Source organism: Panulirus ornatus, chromosome 16 (genome assembly GCF_036320965.1).
Source record: "Panulirus ornatus isolate Po-2019 chromosome 16, ASM3632096v1, whole genome shotgun sequence".
Lineage (NCBI taxonomy): Eukaryota > Metazoa > Arthropoda > Malacostraca > Decapoda > Palinuridae > Panulirus > Panulirus ornatus.
In genome coordinates this window covers 38,963,323-38,985,251 of record NC_092239.1, presented here as the reverse complement: position 1 = coordinate 38,985,251, position 21,929 = coordinate 38,963,323, and the positions used below count along the sequence as shown (strand labels likewise).

Below are 21,929 nucleotides of genomic sequence, written 5' to 3'. Positions count from 1 at the left end.
TGCCATGTTTATCCCCCCTTCACTCTGCAAAGATTTGCTGACTGGCCGATAACTGAGCCAGCGAGGCTGTAATCATCAGCTGCTTCTTTTAAAATAGACAACGTACAGGCAGCTGCTACAAGTTGCGTTGATGTGCTTCGTACTGAAGACTGGATTTACCTACACTTGAAGTGGCGATTTTCAACACCAGAAATTCTGGCTAACACCAATGCATCATCATAGAGTTCTGCATTTGAAAATTGCTCTCTGCTCTTTTGAGAACAATTTTTTTTTTTTTAGCACGTTGGAGTTTTCTTGCTCTTTAGATGCTGGAGCAGGTTTGTGTCCCATGGACAGCATTAAATAGTCCAGAGTATGAAAGTTTGATGTTGCCCGACCATATTGCCTTACCTCCCTCTGCACGTACACCCGTACAGCCTAAGCTGAATGCTTTTACCCACCTCGAGTTTTCCTTACCACACCGCGAGCTATGTGGAATTGTAGATGTTTTTGCTATCTAGGATTGACTTTTGAACATCAAGATTGTCAGAAGAACATTGTCAAAGGACCATGTCCAAGTCTTTCTGGTAGAAACAGGCAACTGAGGTATCTATCTACTTTACGCTCTGTGTCATTTCCAACGGTGTGGTTTTCAAGATGAAACGTCTTCGCCAAAGCTTCTGTCTGATTGATGTAGAGTCACTGACGCACCGCGAGCTCTGTGTGTGTGTGTGTATATATATATATATATATATATATATATATATATATATATATATATATATATATATATATATATATATATATTCACAGCAACATCCTTGATTATTCTAGCTTTCGTACTTTACCACTCCCGTCACTCCAGCTTGCGTAACACACCACCACCTTTCCACTAGTAACTCCTCACACTTCACTACCCTCCACACTTCTTCACTCTGGACAGAACTAGAGCAAAAGCTGATCACTTCCCTCGTAAATTTCTCTTCGTTAGGAAACCTCCCTGTAGTTGATATCAGTTTCATCTTGGCTCTTGAGTTACGTGGTAGTGTCTGAATGTAAGGGCTCTCTCTCTCTCTCTCTCTCTCTCTCTCTCTCTCTCTCTCTCTCTCTCTCTCTCTCTCTCTCTCTCTCTCTCTCTCTCTCTCCGAGGATTGCCAAGACCAAACTCGTGGCTTATCGTTCGCAACACAATTTGTGTTTAATCCTAAACCCCAAAATATATATTAGGGAAAGCTCATCTGTATCCCCTACCATCTGGCGTGTTCCCAGTACAAGAAAAAACTCTGATTAAATCATTTACTTTTGTGTATATGAACAATTACGTTTTAGCCGCTGGGTGCCTGGGAAGTTTTTAATTAGAACTTGCCAGTAACACACACCTTTTTCTATGAAATTCCATACGGAATTCGTATTCAATTCGAGAAAGTATCTCTTTTTTTCAGATACGTACAACACATCTGTACTGATATCGTGGTTATTTATCCTTTTAGAATCTTATTCGTCCATGATCTGGAATTAGAATTACTTGTGTGAGTGAAATGCATATTCTAAATGCCAAGTTTTAACCAAGCATCCACGGCGAAATATATACGAACAAACACACACATGTAAGTGCTCAGACAAGATCAATGTTTACTCATTAGGTGTCCGAACTAACCAGCCACTGACGTACTGAATGAAGGCAGGGTGAGACACGGAGCATCAAACGCAATATCAAAATCGAACGAAAGTAAAATCGGGAGTAGAGTTGCACCATGAAACAGATGCACCAAATAGCCATCACAGGTTCAGTAGACAGCCTAGCTCTCCAGCGGCAGCAGAACACCGTGGCCAAAATAAGCGAAGCCTAGATGCTAACCAACGTAATTGTAAATGAAATGCCTCGATTGCAGGAGTAGATGACTTGAGAATTCCTCAGCATTTGGAGTGGGGGGGCTGCTACTGTGAGTCGAAAGTACACACACTTGACAACACCCAGCGACTGTATGCCAGACAACGTGCATGTACACACGTGTACTCGCGAACCAAAGTAGCGTCGTAAGTCTGAATCGTGCAGCAGCTCGGCAAGGATTTCAACCCATGAAGTCTGACGAACCAAAAGTCTCGAAGTTCCAAACCACTTGAGCTCAGAATATCACGTCAGTTGCCACAGATGACACGCTTCATATCGACTGCCTGCCAAGGGTTTGTATGCTTCATATCAAACGTGTGGGTTACCTGGTATCAAGAGATTTGTGAATAGACCCATTATGATGAAGAGCTTTGTCAAGATTGCTGATATGTCATGAAACATAAGTTAATGTGACTGAATTTCTGTATTCTTATAATCTGACTACATGAAACACACTAAGGAGCTCCTGGGAAACATTGAGAAACACACCACCAACATTGGACGACTCTTTACCATGAGTATGATTAGCCATTGTTGAGTAAGGCGCTTAAGGCGCTTTGACCCAATACATTGATGATCGCCCAAAGTGTTTGTGGATGCGTGTGATGCGTCAATTCGTCTTGCCAGTATAGAAAGCATTATAGCAATTGTACTTGTAATAGTAAGCTACTGACGACTGTAACTCTCCAGCAATAACGTCCCTCAACTTGAAAAATGACTGGATTGTGTTTTTTTTTTGCTTTGAAAACTATTTCAACGTTAAACTGGGAATAAATTTCACCTAACAAAGCAGGCAGTCGTTACCGGAGTGACTAACTGCTTTTCCCCAGTGAACAGAACTGGTAATTAGATTACATTACGAGGCACAAATAGTTACAAGCCAGAGTAGTCGCTATAGCATTCACATGGAATGTAGGTGATGTGTGTAAACAGTTGTTTTTAGTTGTGCTAATCGTTCGAGTGTTTTAATCGGCCAAACTCCCAGCTCGTTTCCCACACAAAGCGGTACATGATATAGTCCGCTGTAGAAAATATTTGTGTTCGGTTCCAGTGATGTGCTTTGTGGCATGATTGTGAAATTATGTTCATGGAAATAAACTCACTGATAGTTTGATAATAAGAGATTGTCTTGAAAGATGATAAAAGTTAAGGATGAGCTCATTATTCGTATACTGTCGACAAGAAAGGCTCTCGTTTCCCACGAGCATCAGTCATCTCGTTTCACAAGATCCGGCATGGCGTGAGCAAGATGTATGTACGTATATATATATATATATCCAGTCGACGTAGAACATCTTGACAGACCGCCTACGCCATATCCTCATAGCCTTTGGGACTACCTCCCACTCACGACACATGATGGTCCATCCATTTTCCACAGGGTTTAAGTCTTATCCTTTGCAAGACCAGTAGATTACCTCCGCTTCGAGGTGTACCTAAGACCACTCTCTCGCATTATCCTTTTTATGTACACCGAGTTCTGGTCTTGTACGAGCTTGATCATGCCAGAAGCAGCAACAGTCGTGGTAGGAATAGCTATGGTTCGTACAGTAGGAAACGAGACATCTTCCATAACCTGAAATTACTCCTCACTATCTGGTCGACCCTCAGTTTTTTTTATCAGTTCATCTGGACCCTAGACCCACACATCCAGTTCCAGTCTATCGCCCACTAGAATCCCTCAAGGTGACGTGCTGGGTGAGGTGCCTGGAAATCCATTGGCTTCCAGCGATGTTTAATCCCCACGCCTACAGATCGACCACGCCTACAGATGTAGAAGTCTTTTCATCGGTGCACATTACCTGCTCTCATTGCTCGAGGTGAAGTGATGAATATTCTAGTAGTCTAAACACATATCCTACCTGTATTTGAATCGGTTTACCTTCAGCGGATAGAACACATGAAAGACTCTTCTTTCCATGAAGGCGTCGGCGTGTTGTGTGCGGGATGGGTGCGCAAGTCATGGGTTCGTTATACTGATGTCGTTATTGACTTTTCAGGAGCTTCCTCGGTGATGGCTTCGTCCTCCAGATGAGCGGGGAGTCCTGGTCATCCACTGCGTGAGTGTTCACTCATCCTTCGGACTGCCATTTGCTTACCAGCCGATAAACGGTGAACGAACTGATGCTCTTCCGTCCGCTAAGTCCTCCACTCGCTTCCTCTATAGACTACCACACTCCACTGATACATCGTCGACCTGGGGGGTTACCATCCCTGTAGAGATAAGAAAGTATTTATTATAGTTATGTTCGGAATTCTATGAATCACTACGTAAAAATTGTCAAATGAAATGATTGAGATTTGCATAAAACTTGATTGATAACCGTACATCACTTACAGATAGCATTTTTTTCAAGTATACTTTCACGCTCACCACGTTCAGCTTTGAAATAGGATAGATACCAGACAGCGTATGAGAGCGAGTTCGTATACAATTAGTGATGATTCATATCTACCTTGTATACTGGATGAAGAGGGAAGCAAATATGGATGTTAAAAAATGCAATTGCAATATTCAGCAACTGTATGGAATGTGGAGTCTATTCACGGGTTATTCATAATGAGTTGTTTTGATCGAAGCCATACAGATCGCGCTGTAGTAAATGTTCACTACAGTTCAATACTGCTCTGTTCAAGTTCTAGCGGGACTTGGTGTTCAACGCTGTGCCTCAGGCAGTATGAACAGTAGAGGGCCTTAAAGATATGGACAGAATATTAGACAACATGGCCAGCCAGCAGAGGGCTATTGCATATCATACCCCGTACGACACTGTGTGAGAGGAATTGGCTCTGGAGGTTTACGCTATTGCATATCATACCCCGTACGACACTGTGTGAGAGAACGTATCTACAGCCGCATTTGTAATGGTGAAGACTTGGGGTTCTTGCTGTGCGTGGAGCAGTGCGGGTAAATGAAGGCTACGCCACCTTCCACAGCGTCAGCGAAAACCGCACTAACGCTCCTAATACCATGATTGCGCCATTAAGTCCAGTGCTAATATCAGCAGCATCGGTAATTGCGCTCCGTTGGTACCGGCATCAGAGTCAACTGTAATCCTACCATCGCCGATAACTTCATTAGCTCCAGCAGCACCAGCACAAAAGTGAGGCTCCAGAAACTCCCATCAACAGCATAAGCACAAAAGTGAGGCTCCAGAAACTCCCATCAACAGCATAAGCACAAAAGTGAGGCTCCAGAAACTCCCATCAACAGCATAAGCACAAAAGTGAGGCTCCAGAAACTCCCATCAACAGCATAAGCACAAAAGTGAGGCTCCAGAAACTCCCATCAACAGCATAAGCACAAAAGTGAGGCTCCAGAAACTCCCATCAACAGCATAAGCACAAAAGTGAGGCTCCAGAAACTCCCATCAACAGCATAAGCACAAAAGTGAGGCTCCAGAAACTCCCATCAACAGCATAAGCACAAAAGTGAGGCTCCAGAAACTCCCGTCAATAGCATAAGCACAAAAGTGAGGCTCCAGAAACTCCCATCAACAGCATAAGCACAAAAGTGAGGCTTCAGAAACTCCCATCAACAGCATAAGCTCCTATAGTGCTAGTAGCGCCATCACCATCCCTCACTCCAGGTATTGGCTGCATTCATACCAACGGCAGCATTCCAAGTACCAGCAACGCTACCAGCGGGCGCGAGGGACACATACCAGAAGCAGTGTGAGGCTTCGCTAACACCACCAGCACTAAGCCAGGCGGGACTATTACCACCACTCACACTCCATTTAGAGAAGCAGTAACGTTGCTCGCAAGGTAGATATACGTCGACATAGCTCATGTTGCAGACGGTGGAAATGGGCTTGAAAACAGGCTTGCTTCTGGTCAAGATATCTCTCCATAATAGATCGTTTCAGTTACTCTACAAATTCCTTATTGGATAAGAGAAATTGTAGATATATATGAACTGAAATAAATGAATAATGTAGATGATAGGTAAAGGATAAACTGATGAATAAGGTATAAGTTTGTTGAGTATTCCTGGTAAATTATATGGGAGGGTATTGATTGAGAGGGTGAAGGCATGTACAGAGCATCAGATTGGGGAAGAGCAGTGTGGTTTCAGAAGTGGTAGAGGATGTGTGGATCAGGTGTTTGCTTTGAAGAATGTATGTGAGAAATACTTAGAAAAGCAAATGGATTTGTATGTAGCATTTATGGATCTGGAGAAAGCATATGATAGAGTTGATAGAGATGCTCTGTGGAAGGTATTAAGAATATATGGTGTGGGAGGAAAGTTGTTAGAAGCAGTGAAAAGTTTTTATCGAGGATGTGAGGCATGTGTACGTGTAGGAAGAGAGGAAAGTGATTGGTTCTCAGTGAATGTAGGTTTGCGGCAGGGGTGTGTGATGTCTCCATGGTTGTTTAATTTGTTTATGGATGGGGTTGTTAGGGAGGTAAATGCAAGAGTTTTGGAAAGAGGGGCAAGTATGAAGTCTGTTGGGGATGAGAGAGCTTGGGAAGTGAGTCAGTTGTTGTTCGCTGATGATACAGCGCTGGTGGCTGATTCATGTGAGAAACTGCAGAAGCTGGTGACTGAGTTTGGTAAAGTGTGTGGAAGAAGAAAGTTAAGAGTGAATGTGAATAAGAGCAAGGTTATTAGGTACAGTAGGGTTGAGGGTCAAGTCAATTGGGAGGTGAGTTTGAATGGAGAAAAGCTGGAGGAAGTGAAGTGTTTTAGATATCTGGGAGTGGATCTGGCAGCGGATGGAACCATGGAAGCGGAAGTGGATCATAGGGTGGGGGAGGGGGCGAAAATTCTGGGGGCCTTGAAGAATGTGTGGAAGTCGAGAACATTATCTCGGAAAGCAAAAATGGGTATGTTTGAAGGAATAGTGGTTCCAACAATGTTGTATGGTTGCGAGGCGTGGGCTATGGATAGAGTTGTGCGCAGGAGGATGGATGTGCTGGAAATGAGATGTTTGAGGACAATGTGTGGTGTGAGGTGGTTTGATCGAGTGAGTAACGTAAGGGTAAGAGAGATGTGTGGAAATAAAAAGAGCGTGGTTGAGAGAGCAGAAGAGGGTGTTTTGAAGTGGTTTGGGCACATGGAGAGAATGAGTGAGGAAAGATTGACCAAGAGGATATATGTGTCGGAGGTGGAGGGAACGAGGAGAAGAGGGAGACCAAATTGGAGGTGGAAAGATGGAGTGAAAAAGATTTTGTGTGATCGGGGCCTGAACATGCAGGAGGGTGAAAGGAGGGCAAGGAATAGAGTGAATTGGAGCGATGTGGTATACCGGGGTTGACGTGCTGTCAGTGGATTGAATCAAGGCATGTGAAGCGTCTGGGGTAAACCATGGAAAGCTGTGTAGGTGTGTATATTTGCGTGTGTGGACGTATGTATATACATGTGTATGGGGGGGGGGGTTGGGCCATTTCTTTCGTCTGTTTCCTTGCGCTACCTCGCAAACGCGGGAGACAGCGACAAAGTATAATAAATATAAAATAAATATATATATATATATATATATATATATATATATATATATATATATATATATATATATATATATATATATATATATATATTTGTTTTATTTTATCGTGACTGACAATGCAGAGGCAAAACATGCCCCACTTGAAGGCCATGAAAAGATGGAAGAAATTTGTTGAATGGTTATGGCTCCGCTGATGTTTGTATACTTGGCTCTTAAGGACAGAACAGCTAAAAGAAGAGAGATGAAACGAAGGATGGAAGAGAGTTCTTCAGCTTAGCCGTTCGAGAGGAGGATGAGGTATCAGAAGTAAGGGATAATCGAGTGGGCAGTCTTCACACACACACACACACACACACACACTGTGGGAAGCAGCAGCCTGGTGCGTGCTTCGGGTCCAAGCCATAGGGACAAGGGACTCTTGCAGAACAGATGGCAGAGAGAGAGAGAGAGAGAGAGAGAGAGAGAGAGAGAGAGAGAGAGAGAGAGAGAGAGAGAGAGAGAGCGTTGACAGCGGTGATGCCAGTCGAACTAACGAGACGGAAAGAAGACTTTTGGTTTTACTTTGGTTAGTAGACAGACGGAAGGAAGAGCCATCCACAGCTACGAGGAGAACAACAGCACTTCATAAAGAAGCAACATAGGCACAACCTACCTCGGGCTGAAGAAAACCCCCTTGATCTTACTTAAACTATATTGTCACCTGTCTTCATCCCCATCAACCTCATTAGTGGGGTAGCTTTCTCCATCGTTAAAGACTGGGTTATGTACTAGGCGATGCGGTACCTCCAGCTGCAAGTGTTAAATGCACCGTGTGTAATCATGATCCCTTAGCATGAGGTGCACACCTCCTATGGTTTATAATACTAATACCTTCGTTTTCCTGCTTCAAATGGGAATTACTTTTTTGATAATTTGACAGTCTGAAATGCGAAATATATGGCATCTCCCCCTCCAACCATATATAATGTTACTAGCCATCCCAGTTTGAATTCATGTCTTGAAAGGATACAGCATAATGGGATATGTATTTAATGTTAGACATACTTAATGGTTAACCAATCTTAAGAGTGGATAAATTCATAGAAGGTAAAATGATTGAGTAATCTTGCTAATACTTTTCAAGTGATGTAGATACTTTTTGAGGGATTAGGAACATGTTGGTTATCTTTAGTATATATTCAGGCTTTTATCTAAATATTAATCACAGTTAAAAAAAAAGAAATTTGAATTGAAATGAGCTTTTGAACCATAATTTCCCTTGCAAAAGTAATTAATTATGAGGCTTGTATCCCAAAGTCATCCAGAGCAGATGTACGTAATAAACCCCGGAAGGCCCACTAATTAGGGTTCACTGCTGATGCATTACTAGAATTCAAATTAGAAAAGTTGGGACACATAATATGAAGCTGTTTATTATCCTTAGTTTTCTGAAATTCTGCAGCCAAACAAAACATTTCATCAGGTTGATATTTCCTGCATTGATTGACTGATGCTGATAAGAAATACACAAGGTATAACGTTTTTCATAAATGAGAACCGAAATCTCAGGCTAATGTGAGGCCCAGTGAGAGCCTCACATTAGCCTGAGATGAAATTTTGACAAATAGTTTTGTCTATGATGGGGAAAAGTTCATTGGGGATTAACGTGAGCTTCTCAGATATTTGTAGATCCAAGTTGTGTGATTGGGAAGGTTACAAGACGAAGAAATGACGAGTGGAAGGCAATTGTGTAACTTCACTCTACCTTCAGAAGGGAAGGAATCAAAATAGACAAACCCTCATGTGGCTGGTCCCAGCACTTGGGGAAAAAAAAAAAGACAGTCAATCGTATGCACTGGGGCTTATTCCTTGGGGGGCTATGACAGGAGCAGATAGCTCGCGAGAGCGGAGAGGTGTTTAAGGTAATACCCGTAGAAGATAGAGGGAGGCAGCATCGCACGAGAGGGAGAGGAGATGGTAGAAGAAAGATGTATTATGAGATTTGATATGTCTGAAGTCTCCTCAGTCGAAGTGTTGTTTGAAAGGTGGTAGACTTTGATGCAAGAGAAAAGAAATGAGAATGCAAACTATTGCACTGAATCCTCACTGATCAGATTCTTGTGAGTCTTGGTCATGTGAAACATTGATGAGTGGAACTGGGCGGCAGCCAAATGATGCCAGAACAACTTGCATGTGGAGATCTTAGAAGACAATCCGTTGGTGGAAGATTATCAGATAAGAATACAAACAAATATTCCCAGTGTTGGGTTGTCGGCGAGGTCGTAGGACAACTCCCAGAGACGTGGAGGCATCTTCGCCAGGATGTTAACATGATATTCTTGAAGGTCTCAAGAGCTTGTGTGGGAGGTGAGGGCGCCGCCAAGCTACTCCCTCCTCCTCCTCGCATCCACTATCGAGGTGTCAGTTACAGAGGCTGGTCCTGTGAGAGCAGAGGGCTCGAAAGGGAAGAGAGGAAGGCGAGAGGAAATGGAAGGTGAAGGGACAACGAGAGGTCAGTGAAGAGCAAGGAGAGAGTGGCAGGGAAGTGAGGAGGAAGAGCAGGAAGAACGATTGAATTGGGTAGGGGAGAGACAGAAAGGTGGGGTGGATGGAGATGGGGAGACAAGGAGTTTGGGGAGTTGTTGTTGTGATGGGGAGGGAGGTGGAAGAGGAAGAGCGTACACTGCCAACGTATAGAAAGATAGTTTTTAATTAACTTTTGATCTATAGAGTCTATTCTTTTCTGTGGTATACGTCTGGAAATATGTAATGAGAGCTGACGTCAAGGAAAACTGTTGGGAGTTGTTGAAATCTAATTTACCAACGGAAACACTACGAAGCCTTTGGCTCAAAAGAGAACTGAATTTGAACAAAAATAACGCGACGTCTGCCGGATTTGAAATGTGGACATGTTGCTCAGTATTCACCTGATCATATCTATTCCATACTCGAGGGATATCACAACATACCACTCGCTAGATGTGTTGCGGACTTGCATCTGCAACCTGAAGAAATTCAAGGTACATTTTTCGATGGTTCACGACCCTGTCATCACCTAGGGCTGCACATTCTTGGCTTCAAGAAGCATCATCATGTATTCAGCTCATCCCAAGAACTATTATTTCGTGGAACTTTACAATACTTACAATTCAAAGATGATATAAATCAGCATATGATCATAATACACGAACGAAATAAAACTATTCATAGAACAGAAAATTGTTCATTCTATATAATTTTTGGGTCGGAAAATTGTAACACATTTTCTACAGTATGTGTGGAAATCACTCGGGTTATTTTTTCCCGTAGCTGTATTGGATTGACTTCCAGGAAGCTACACCAGTGCTATATCAGGTACAAGTACCACGTAACCTCCTCACTCAGCTTTTACAAATAATGGATATGTAAACTACTGCTTAAATTATACTTAAAAGCCTTTAAACGCAACAGCTATATATGACTTTACGCAAGCTGTCATTGAGCAGAGAACCCACGGAGATGCAAATTACGTTTAAGTACAAAATTATAACATTATACGCAAAATGTATAAGCAAATTATTGTATGGGTAACTCAAAGTGGTTTTATGAACTCCACACGGGCCACACCATAGAATATCAGCCATGTTGCTCACACGAGATACACCTGAGCAGAAAGTCTCATTCACTCTAGAAGTAGATGTTCCCTGGTTTCCTTGGCAAGATGAGTCATTCGGAAGCTCTTAGACCTAAGACTTCTTACTAATGACTCATAAGTAAGTCGAACATTTTCGATTTCAGTCTCTCTTTGCCCTGTTTATAGCACTGCCGTGAAGGCATCTCCTCATATCATTGATAGACGAATAATGCAAAATTGTATGAGATACAAAAATGTGCGGGGGTTTCTTTAGTGTATGACGCCGAGCCATTGCCCTGTCTGATGATCAACCAAGACCGACTCTGTTAACACTACATACGGTGTACCAGAGCTCAGAAGACATCACCATCACGACAGAGCAGAGAAATTAAAACAACTTCAATCTGCATCTGGGCAGAGATGTCTTACAAGGTCCACCTATGCTACAGCAGAGCTGTGGGGTTATGTAAACATTAAGCTACCACCTTTAATACTGGAAGCGGCCGCTTCAGTGCACCTCAACACTGGAAGCGGCCGCTTCAGAGCGCTTCATCGTTGGAAGCGGCCACTTAAGTGCACTTCAACATTAGAAGTGCCCACTTCAGTGAAAACCTTAACGCAGAAAACAACTACTTCACTTCACCGTGACATAAAGGCAGCCACTTCACTTAAAGCACCGAAGCCATGTAAGCTGTGCAAGTTGCAATAAGACAGAGAAACCTTATGATAAATGCAGATTACACCCGAGCATAATAGCACTGCAAATTCCACCCAAGCCAAAGCTAAGAAGCCATCCAGACTCTTAAGCCATATCACAGAACCTCAGTTATGTAAACATTCCAGTCGAGGTTGAGAGAGAGAGAGAGAGAGAGAGAGAGAGAGAGAGAGAGAGAGAGAGAGAGAGAGAGAGAGAGAGAGGGAGGGAGGTGGGGAGATAGAGCCGCAAAATATGATCTTTCAGTCACCTAAAGTTTGAGAATGAATACCTACCGTAAATATCTCAAGGTTTAGAATAAGTGTCATGATATTACGTTAGTATTATGCACCATTTCACCGTATCCACTGTGCGGGACTGGAATGGATTATATATCGACACAAGTCAGTAAAACGAACTATATCCGAACACAGTAAAGCGAAACACACGTGTAAACGATACCTGGTTTTAGCAAAAGTGTTTCAGACAACCACATGGAGTGGAGAAAAAAAGTTACATATCTTTTTTCAAACAAACTCCCTCGAATGGTGAGCAGGATAGAATTTCTGAAAAAAAAAGAATGCTTTGGCTGGAATAAAGTTTTTGTTTTCCTTTTCCCCAGTTAAATTTTGTGTGAAATCTTTAATTCACTGCGGCCGATGGTATGATAGAATAGAATCTGGCTGAAGAGAGTTGAATGTGTCCAGTGAAAATTCTGGAAATACTAGATATGAACAAGGAAGGAAATCCTGGAGTTCATTTATACCTGGAAGCAGCTAGATGTCAGACAGACAAAAGATAGAAATATGAATGCGAAGGAAAGTGATCCGTGAAGTTCAGAGGATTAGACATGAAGAAACGAAAGGAGAAAATAGAAGAAGCGAAAACTATTTCGGTAATGAATACAGGACAATGAATCTTAAGGTTTCAAATGTTTTTAAAAGTAATTTATTCTGAAGACTGAATCTTGAGGTTTTAATGTTTTTAAAAATGATTTATTCTGAAGACAATCTTTCTCATGGTCAATTTGAGATGACAAATGACAGCGAAGTGACAAGAGCTTCCCTATCCATTAGAACCTGTCAAGTAAACTAGTCACCAAAATCCAGTCCTATAACGATACATTTCCATCAGCTGGAAGACTCTTTATTCAAAGTATTATTTTCCCCTATTTGGTCGTTTTGAAAGATATTTCCTCCCATTTAGTCAGAGACGCTACACTCCATTTTCGTTCTACGAAATACCTAGGAAGGTCGAGCGGTGTCGAGCACTCGACGCCCGTGTCATGTAGACGATTTTACACAGCCTTTGGGTATCGTAAGTCACCATATCAACAGCTACATATGGACTCAACACTGATCTTCCGGGTCCTTAGTAAAATGTTTCAATATATCTCCAGGGCTCCACCTGGCTCGAGGTTACACTGCAAGTGAAAACGCAACTTTGGCGAGGCTGTATCATACGAAGTACAGTCCCATCAAAGATGATCTCACCCCAAGATGATCTCACTCCAAGATGATCTCACCCTTAAAGGGTCTGCATACATTTCCTTGCTCTTAGAAGTAGCGCAGTCTTAGGTTGCAGGAGCCTTTAGGAAGGTCCTGGGTAACACCAGGACTCATTCATAGAAACTGGTCTTGAGATAATCTTGTATGGTGTGTGTGTGTCGTACTGGACTCCTCCTGCCTGTTATACTCCAGTGAAATGTCACCTTCGGCGAGGCTATGTCCTCGTCAGCTGACGAAAGAGAGTACAGTATCATCAAGAAGTCTCTTCGAGGAAGTTCCATCCTGTCACTATTGTTTCACTTCGAAGTGTAACGCAGCTTTGGACCTCCAAGAGCCACTGGATGAAGCGGAGTGAGTATTTTGGTTGTATCTTAGGCGATCATGGGTTGTCCATATCTTCTTATACTTTTGAGCCAGACGGCTGCACGGTTGGGAGACTAGAGATCCACAAGGAGAGCAAAAGGGTGTATTCTTACTGCAGCGAGCACAAATACAACCCTTAGACAGGAAACGATGGTATTACAGTTGAATATTCGGAAGAGTAAGGGAGGGGGAACGATGGTATAACAGTTAGATATTCGGAAGAGTAAGGGAGGAGGATTTGTGTTTTAGAGAGCATAATATCAGGGTAGGTGGTATACAGATAGTGTTCCACAGGGGGGAAGTTTGCTTTGAGGCTGCAGAGGAGGAGGAGGAAAGAGCCGGGTGTAGGAGGAGCAGTATCGACAAGATGAGGTGGATCCAAACCTCTTGACGGCTGTCGGACAAGGGCTCTGGGAACCCACCAGGCTTCCTTGACCGGTGGCATCGCTCCGACTCGTCAACGGAGAAACACTGTTCGTGGGTACTTTCAGTATTTGTGTCATCTGATATGATTACAATTCAAAACCGTTGACTGTCGTTCAGAGGTAAGTAATACAGCTCATTCAAACGATACTGTTCCTTCTCGTATCATAGCGTACTGTCTCGAATTCTCCCCTACTTTCTCTTTCCAGCATTGCCTTCATAGCCATTCTCACTCTGCTGCACAGTACAGTGAAAAAAAAAAACATACACTCGCATCAGAGTTACGCCACCAGATGGCAAAAAGGGAAGACGAAGAGCTTGTGTTTTTCCCTCCATAAGACAACCTCTCGAGAGACCCCAGGTATAAAAGGCAGAATAACATTTCACTCGTTCTTTTTATCATTTGTTAGCCTCGGGCAACGCCAAAGGGCATCCAGGAGCCGATAGGAGGAGAGCGTTTTTCTCACAGTGTAGAAGAATGAGATGTGTTAGAGTAAGAAAGGTAATAAGGAAGGGACATTGAGACTTGTGGTGATTATAAAATGTTAGGAAATTGGATGAATATGTTCGATAGTATGGGCTATTGATTCTTCAATCTTATCAGCAAGAGAGAGTGTCCAATGGAGTACATTTTCATTCCTCAGTTGTTTGACAATATTCTGTCTTGTTATATGCAATTAGTTAACCCTCGTGTGCCCCCTTCCTTCTCCCCCAAATCTCTTGAGCTTTCTTTACCATGAGACTTTTTCTTTGTTCTGTCAGCATTCATAATTCTATCACTAAGCTTATTTCTCGCATCCACAACTCTGATGCTATAAAAAGTTGTAATTTACAACTTTCATAATAAGTTTTATTCCTAGTTTCACAACTTCTGGATGATTAATCTCCTTACCTTGTTTTGCTTAGAAACTTGAGCGATGTGAAGAGGTCACCCATTTCTCTCCTTTCTTAAATGTTGGAAAGTGTGTCCCTTCCTGTGGACTTTCTTTATCAGTTCTTAATGTTTCTTCCTGCGCGTCATCCAAATTTGAACATTCTCCCTCCTCCTCACGGCTGTATCACTGTCGAGTCATTTCATATCGAAAGATCGGTTTTAAGAGCGAAGAAGGAAAATGCCACACTCTTGTATCGCTTTACATCAGCAGCAGCAACGATTCCATAAGAGTAAAACACGGGTCAAAATTCTAGAAAACGCGCGCGTCCGCATCGTAAAATTGTACCCAAAATGTCCTGCAGCTGTGAACTGACATTATCTATCAACCATGCGAAGCAGGGTGGTGTTCCATAGTACCTGGGTGGTTAAGCTTATACTTCTGTCCATAATATTCTCCTGGTTAACCTGATGGATATTCACCAAATGCAGCAGTGATATTTCATGTCACAGGAACTGACGCTACATACGACAGCAAAGAGTAACGAGTTCCCCCTAAAAGTTACATTCTCTATGAATACCAGGAGTCGCAGAAAACGTAAAAATCATGACATCATAAAAGTGTGGAGAAAACGGTTCACAGTACCCGATACAGCTCACACTCTACGGCCGTTTTTTTTTTAAAGTCAGACTTTCGGGCCGTCAGCACACTCACAGAGCTTTGTTTGTGGCCAGCACGAAGCATGGAATCGTGTTTTTTAAACAAACAAGGTCCTGTGATGGGCGAGGCTCAAAATGGTCTGGGGATTCCCAAAAACATCCTGGTGTCTAACACTGCCCGGGTCTGCAGACGACGCGCTCAGCTGATTTGGCGTAAACAAAAAACATGGCGGCAAGCGAGAAGGATAAGAATTCTCCTCTACCTGAGGATCCAAGAAGAACCGCTTGTTTCTTTAACTGCTGACCGTACTGATGCACTTGATACTAAGAACTGTAACCCAGGGAGACTAACCCTTAAACAAGAAGCTTGGGAAAGTCTGGCGGTGGGTTTAAATGCGATATACATCCTCACATTAAGATGACATGGGAGTATACACGCGCAAAGTCAGGACATTTCTGATCTTTTGTAACGTAAGTGCTGGGGAATTATAATGAACGTTTCAAATTAAGTGATACCTACAGTTTTTTTGAATTTGCTGCATATAAGTACTGAATAACACCACGGGATTTTGGAATTGTGCTTTACCCTTAAGACATACATGGTTTAAGCATAATCCTTAAGATATTTTGGAATTGTACTTTACCCTTGAGACATACATGGTTTAAGCATAATCCTTAAGATATATTGGAATTGTGCTTTACCCTTGAGACATACATGGTTTAAGCATAATCCTTAAGATATTTTGGAATTGTACTTTACCCTTAAGACATACAAGGTTTAAGCATAATCATTAAGATAGTTTTGTTCATGCCAAACACTTTTGAATACCCCTAAATAGTTATGATTTTATGCTACAGGGTCAAGCAAGAGCACGGTAGTAATATTTCGCACAAGTTCGCGACTGGAGAGGGGGAGGTCGTCCACCCATCCAGTCCCCCAAAACTTTAGTGGCTTGGCAGCTAACTGTAACTGTGGTCATGGAGGACGACGTGGAGTATGCCGGAAAGCAGTGCGATAGCGAGACTCCTGAGAAAGAGGAAAGCATGAGCCTTCACGAGGCTGGCATTGGTATGGCTCCTTTCCTTTCACCTTTGTATTTCATTGATCATGAAACAAATGCACTTTGGTTGGTTTTTCCTCCGTTTCATTAATCGTAGCCTCAAGGAAAATTGTCTTATACATCGTGAAGAGACACAGTAATTAGTACAGTAACGGAAATGCTCATGGCCAACAACTGTTCTACAAAGCATAGAATGACCCATGACACATGATGATTCCGAGCGCTGGAGGTGATGCTTCTACGTAGTCTTGTCATATTCTTTTCAGAATGGGAGGAGAACGTGTCACAACCTCATCGTCAACAAGATTTTACCATACCGTCGCCCGTGCCTGGCCCATCCACAGTGTTCACCCCGTTGCAGCTGGGAGGCGCATCCACCTCATCGCCTGCACCAGGTACCCCAAGACGTGGGACGAAGAGGAAGCATAGCAGCGATCCCATAGAGACGTGGTATAAAAACGTTGAGGACAGGCACGTAGAACTTCATAATACCCAAATGCATCACGCACAACTACTCGCTGACGAATCTCAAAAGACTTACGAGACGGTGAGAACATCGGCAGCAAGTATTGCGAGCGATTTTAAAACCCTTACTAATGAGGTGACCGAATTTTTAAGGGCTGCAAGGAGGCTCCTTCATAATTCCGCTGATAAGGAACCAAAGTGATCCAAAGCCAAGGTAACACACACACACACACACACACACACACACACACACACAAACACACACGAGAAATTGCAGTGTAACGCCAATTTTATATGGTGAAACGACACCCTTGGCTGAAACAAAAGAAACTTTATTTTGCCAGTTTTCATTGTCATTTTTACGATAATACATTTTGCAATGTATATTTATTTAGAGAGAGAGAGAGAGAGAGAGAGAGAGAGAGAATTTTTGGAAGATAAACCTCCTGAACTTGATTTCCTTAATAAAGTAACCTAAGTAACATTTGTCTGTCAATTTCATGTAATCAGTACAGTAATATATTCTATATTTCAACCATGTACATCACTTATACCGGGGCATACTTATTTAACGTTGTTAAAGCCATTGCTGAACCACACAGTTTCTGACACTAAAAGCTTCACTTAACACCATTGCCATTGGCATCCTCCTCTGGCAGGTCTACTTCGTAGCTTTCTTCACGCAAAGGGATATTCTCCTGGACCGCCATGTTATGCAGTATGCCACATACGAGAATGATTCTCTTAGATGTCTTACGCTTTGTTCGTGGAGGTTGGCTTGAGCAAAACGCCTTCTCCAGACACGAAATGCTCGCTCAGTAATGTTCAGAGTCTTGGCATGGGCTGCGTTGTAGCGTCATCATCATTAGCAGGAGACAAGACAGAGGTGAGTATATAACTCCAGCGAGGATAGCCAGTCACCTAGAAGATAGCCAGCATAGTGGCCTTGCTCTAAGCTATACTGCATGTCCCGGAGTTATCAAATATCTTGCTGTCATGTCCACTTCCAGGCCAGATGGCAATGATGTTATTAAATTTCACATCTGGTCCACAGATTGCTCGAAGGTTAATAGAAAAATATCCTTTTCGACACCTGTATCTTTGTGTATCATTACCTACGGAATGGAATATGTGTTCCATCAATGCAGCCAATAACTCCTGGCATCCTTGTTACTACTTAAGATATATATGAATGGCTGCTACTGCTACATTATCAGATGTTCGAAATTTAATATATTCAGGAACTAGGGCAGCAATTGCTGTAGATACATGGCCAAGGTATTTGCAGACTCACGCCACACACATTTCTAAGCGGTTAGGAGCTGTGCAGAAGGTATGATGCTGCATTTTGTTTGAAGAGAAATAGAATATATTCTATCATCGAGAAATGTACATTTAAGTGAAAATGTAAATGTACATTCATATACTTAATTGGGGGTGTGTGTATCTTATATATCATATAACGTGATTGGTAAGTTCAACATAATCTTGGAAATTTATCTCGTCTATCTACGGCACTTGGGAGACTTCTTATATTATTTTCCAAGATAAACTCCTCAACGTAGGACAGCCTTGTAGAGGGATCGAATCTCTTTCTCACGACTAAGCGTGGCAATCGAACTTCATCAGCGTCTTCCACCTGCTCCTCTTGGTTAAGCTGCTACAGTGGTTCCTTTACCTATAGAAATATATTCCAATTACGTATAGTCTTTTCCTTTTATCCTAGAGGAACGATATAACATTTAAATAACATCTTGTGAATTCGTATTTTCCTGCTACATGAAGACGAACCATCGACACATTCATCTGAAACATTAATTTTTTTCTAATGAATTTGCTAGTTTCAGAGAATGTTCATCTCTATGATCCTAATTTCACTATCAAAGGTTAGGTTAGGTTAGGTTAGTCTTTTTTAAAAATACCGACAGATAATACTGGGTTAAAATCTGTACCGATTAAAGTTTGATAATCATGTGTAAGTTGTAGTTATGGTTATCAAGTCAGAAATTCTTGTCGAACTTGTTTTCTCACTGAAAATGTAATATTGGGATCGTCTGTGTGAAGGACTAGCCGCTCAGGAGCTTCCGATGTTGAAGGGTTCCAGTATTCTAAAACTGAGTATTTCAACTAATCCGATTCCATTGTTTTGTGTCGGGAGGGCAGGTGGCAAGTGAGTCGGGCCTCTGGCAAGTTTGAAAAGAAAATGGCCCTCTAGATTCCAGTTTATATAGAGTTGATTCACGTGAAAGGGTCACAACACGTAGGCCATTGTCAGGTCATTATCGGTATTATGACATATATTCAAAATGATCCATGTTCTTTCATAAGACTTTGTCATTGTGCGGCGTAGGAACCGATGTGACATCGGTTATATGACCAGTTAGACGACTAAATGCTTTATATTGTGTCCGTAATGAACACGGATACTTGTGAAACGTAAGAATTATTGAACAGCTGCATGCGCACTAGAATAAAGTTACCATAGAGACACAACCTCTTTCTAAACTGAGAAAAAATTATGTCACTCAATAACGCATTTTGCTAACTGACCTGTGCGAATATCGAGAAGGAAGATGTATATGCAAACTGATGTTCATAACGTGTAAACACTTCACTCCTACGATATCTATTCCTGTAGGTCGTGTATATACATTTGTATCTCCGAGAAGACGAAATATATAATCACTGGTTTCTTTTAAGGTTCATGAAAATGGGATAAACATTTCCCAATGGGTTATGTAATTATCCCTAGGGAGATAGCCGTTTCTGACTGTTTAAAGTATTGAGAGCTGTGTGCTGATTGGACACTTAATGATCGTCCAATCAGCTCTCGAACATAATTCTTCGAATATATATATATATATATATATATATATATATATATATATATATATATATATATATATATTTTTTTTTTTTTTTTTTTTTTCTTTGTCGCTGTCTCCCGCGTTTGCGAGGTAGCGCAAGGAAACAGACGAAAGAAATGGCCCAACCCACCCCCATACACATGCCTTGATTCAATCCAAGGACAGCACGTCAACCCCGGTATACCACATCGCTCCAATTCACTCTATTCTTTGCCCTCCTTTCACCCTCCTGCATGTTCAGGCCCCGATCACACAAAATCTTTTTCACTCCATCTTTCCACCTCCAATTTGGTCTCCCTCTTCTCCTCGTTCCCTCCACCTCCGACACATATATCCTCTTGGTCAATCTTTCCTCACTCATTCTCTCCATGTGACCAAACCATTTCAAAACACCCTCTTCTGCTCTCTCAACCACGCTCTTTTTATTTCCACACATCTCTCTTACCCTTACGTTACTTACTCGATCAAACCACCTCACACCACACATTGTCCTCAAACATCTCATTTCCAGCACATCCATCCTCTGCGCACAACTCTATCCATAGTCCACGCCTCGCAACCATACAACATTGTTGGAACCACTATTCCTTCAAACATACCCATTTTTGCTTTCCGAGATAATGTTCTCGACTTCCACACATTCTTCAAGGCTCCCAGAATTTTCGCCCCCTCCCCCACCCTATGATCCACTTCCGCTTCCATGGTTCCATCCGCTGCCAGATCCACTCCCAGATATCTAAAACACTTCACTTCCTCCAGTTTTTCTCCATTCAAACTCACCTCCCAATTGAATTGACCCTCAACCCTACTGTACCTAATAACCTTGCTCTTATTCACATTTACTCTTAACTTTCTTCTTTCACACACTTTACCAAACTCAGTCACCAGCTTCTGCAGTTTCTCACATGAATCAGCCACCAGCGCTGTATCATCAGCGAACAACAACTGACTCACTTCCCAAGCTCTCTCAATTCCACTGCAATACCATCCAAACCTGCTGCCTTGCCAGCTTTCATCTTCCGCAAAGCTTTTACTACCTCTTCTCTGTTTACCAACTCATTTTCCCTAACCCTCGCACTTTGCACACCACCTCGACCAAAACACCCTATATCTGCCACTCTATCATCAAACACATTCAACAAACCTTCAATATGCTCACTCCATCTCCTTCTCACATCACCACTACTTGTTATATATATATATAATGTGTGTGTTCCATGTATAATATCTACTGCTTTTCTGAATTTTACCGATACAGAAACATTCATATACATACAAATATATATGAATATATTATACACATTCATATATATATATATATATATATATATATATATATATACAAATATATATGAAAAGGCGATTGAGAGCTAAGATCGATAATCACATTGCGGGTTAATTGTACGAATACCATTATAAATTGTTCAAACATGAAAACTGGATCAGACTATTCTAATCTATCACTTTCACTAAATTGTCTCTAGGAAATATAGACATTCGAATGATAATGATTTTATTTAATTAAGAATGTTCTACATTAGGGCATGATTGATGGCGGGGCTAGAAATATAACGCCAAGGCTAATTAAAGAGTGTTCGGTGTTCCTGTAATTATTCTTTCTCATGTTTTGTCTATGTCATTTACGTATATTCAAACCACAGTTCCTCCATTTTCCTATGTCATTTATGGATATTCATACCACGGCTCCACAATTATTTACCAGATTTCTACCTATATCACGTCAGCAAGCAAATACATTAAACACAACGATAAATGCAGGGGAAGAGGCCTCCTTCACTCAGCCCCGACAAAGCGTGATGCTCATTGGTCAATGTTGTATCGTGCTTGCTGATTGGTGCTTCGCCTCGAGAGCATTTGAGACGCGACGGGAGGGTGGCAAGTCGAATTGTTTTGACCTTCATATTCCGTTTTAAGTACTGATGGTTTTACCCATATAATACCAGCATGATTGTACAATTCTTTCTTATTACATAGCACATATGAGTAACATCTTTAGTAATCTATAAGTAATTAAGTACATATCAACTTTCTATTCTGATTCTATGTCAAAAAGTACTTGTCTGGAATGCAGGTTGAGCGTT

The 21,929-nt window shown here is 41.9% G+C and overlaps 1 long non-coding RNA gene across 2 annotated transcripts in view; it reads left to right on the top strand.

Annotated features, from left to right (window-relative positions):
• LOC139754260 (uncharacterized) overlaps nucleotides 1-17,495 on the top strand; it is a 452,598-nt gene extending 435,103 nt beyond the window's left edge. For both annotated transcript variants that reach the window (XR_011713859.1, XR_011713860.1), the window contains exons 3-4: nucleotides 16,293-16,503; nucleotides 16,762-17,495. This is a non-coding gene — a long non-coding RNA (uncharacterized lncRNA). The remainder of the gene's footprint in view (nucleotides 1-16,292; nucleotides 16,504-16,761) is intronic.
• Nucleotides 17,496-21,929: the final 4,434 nt, after the last annotated feature.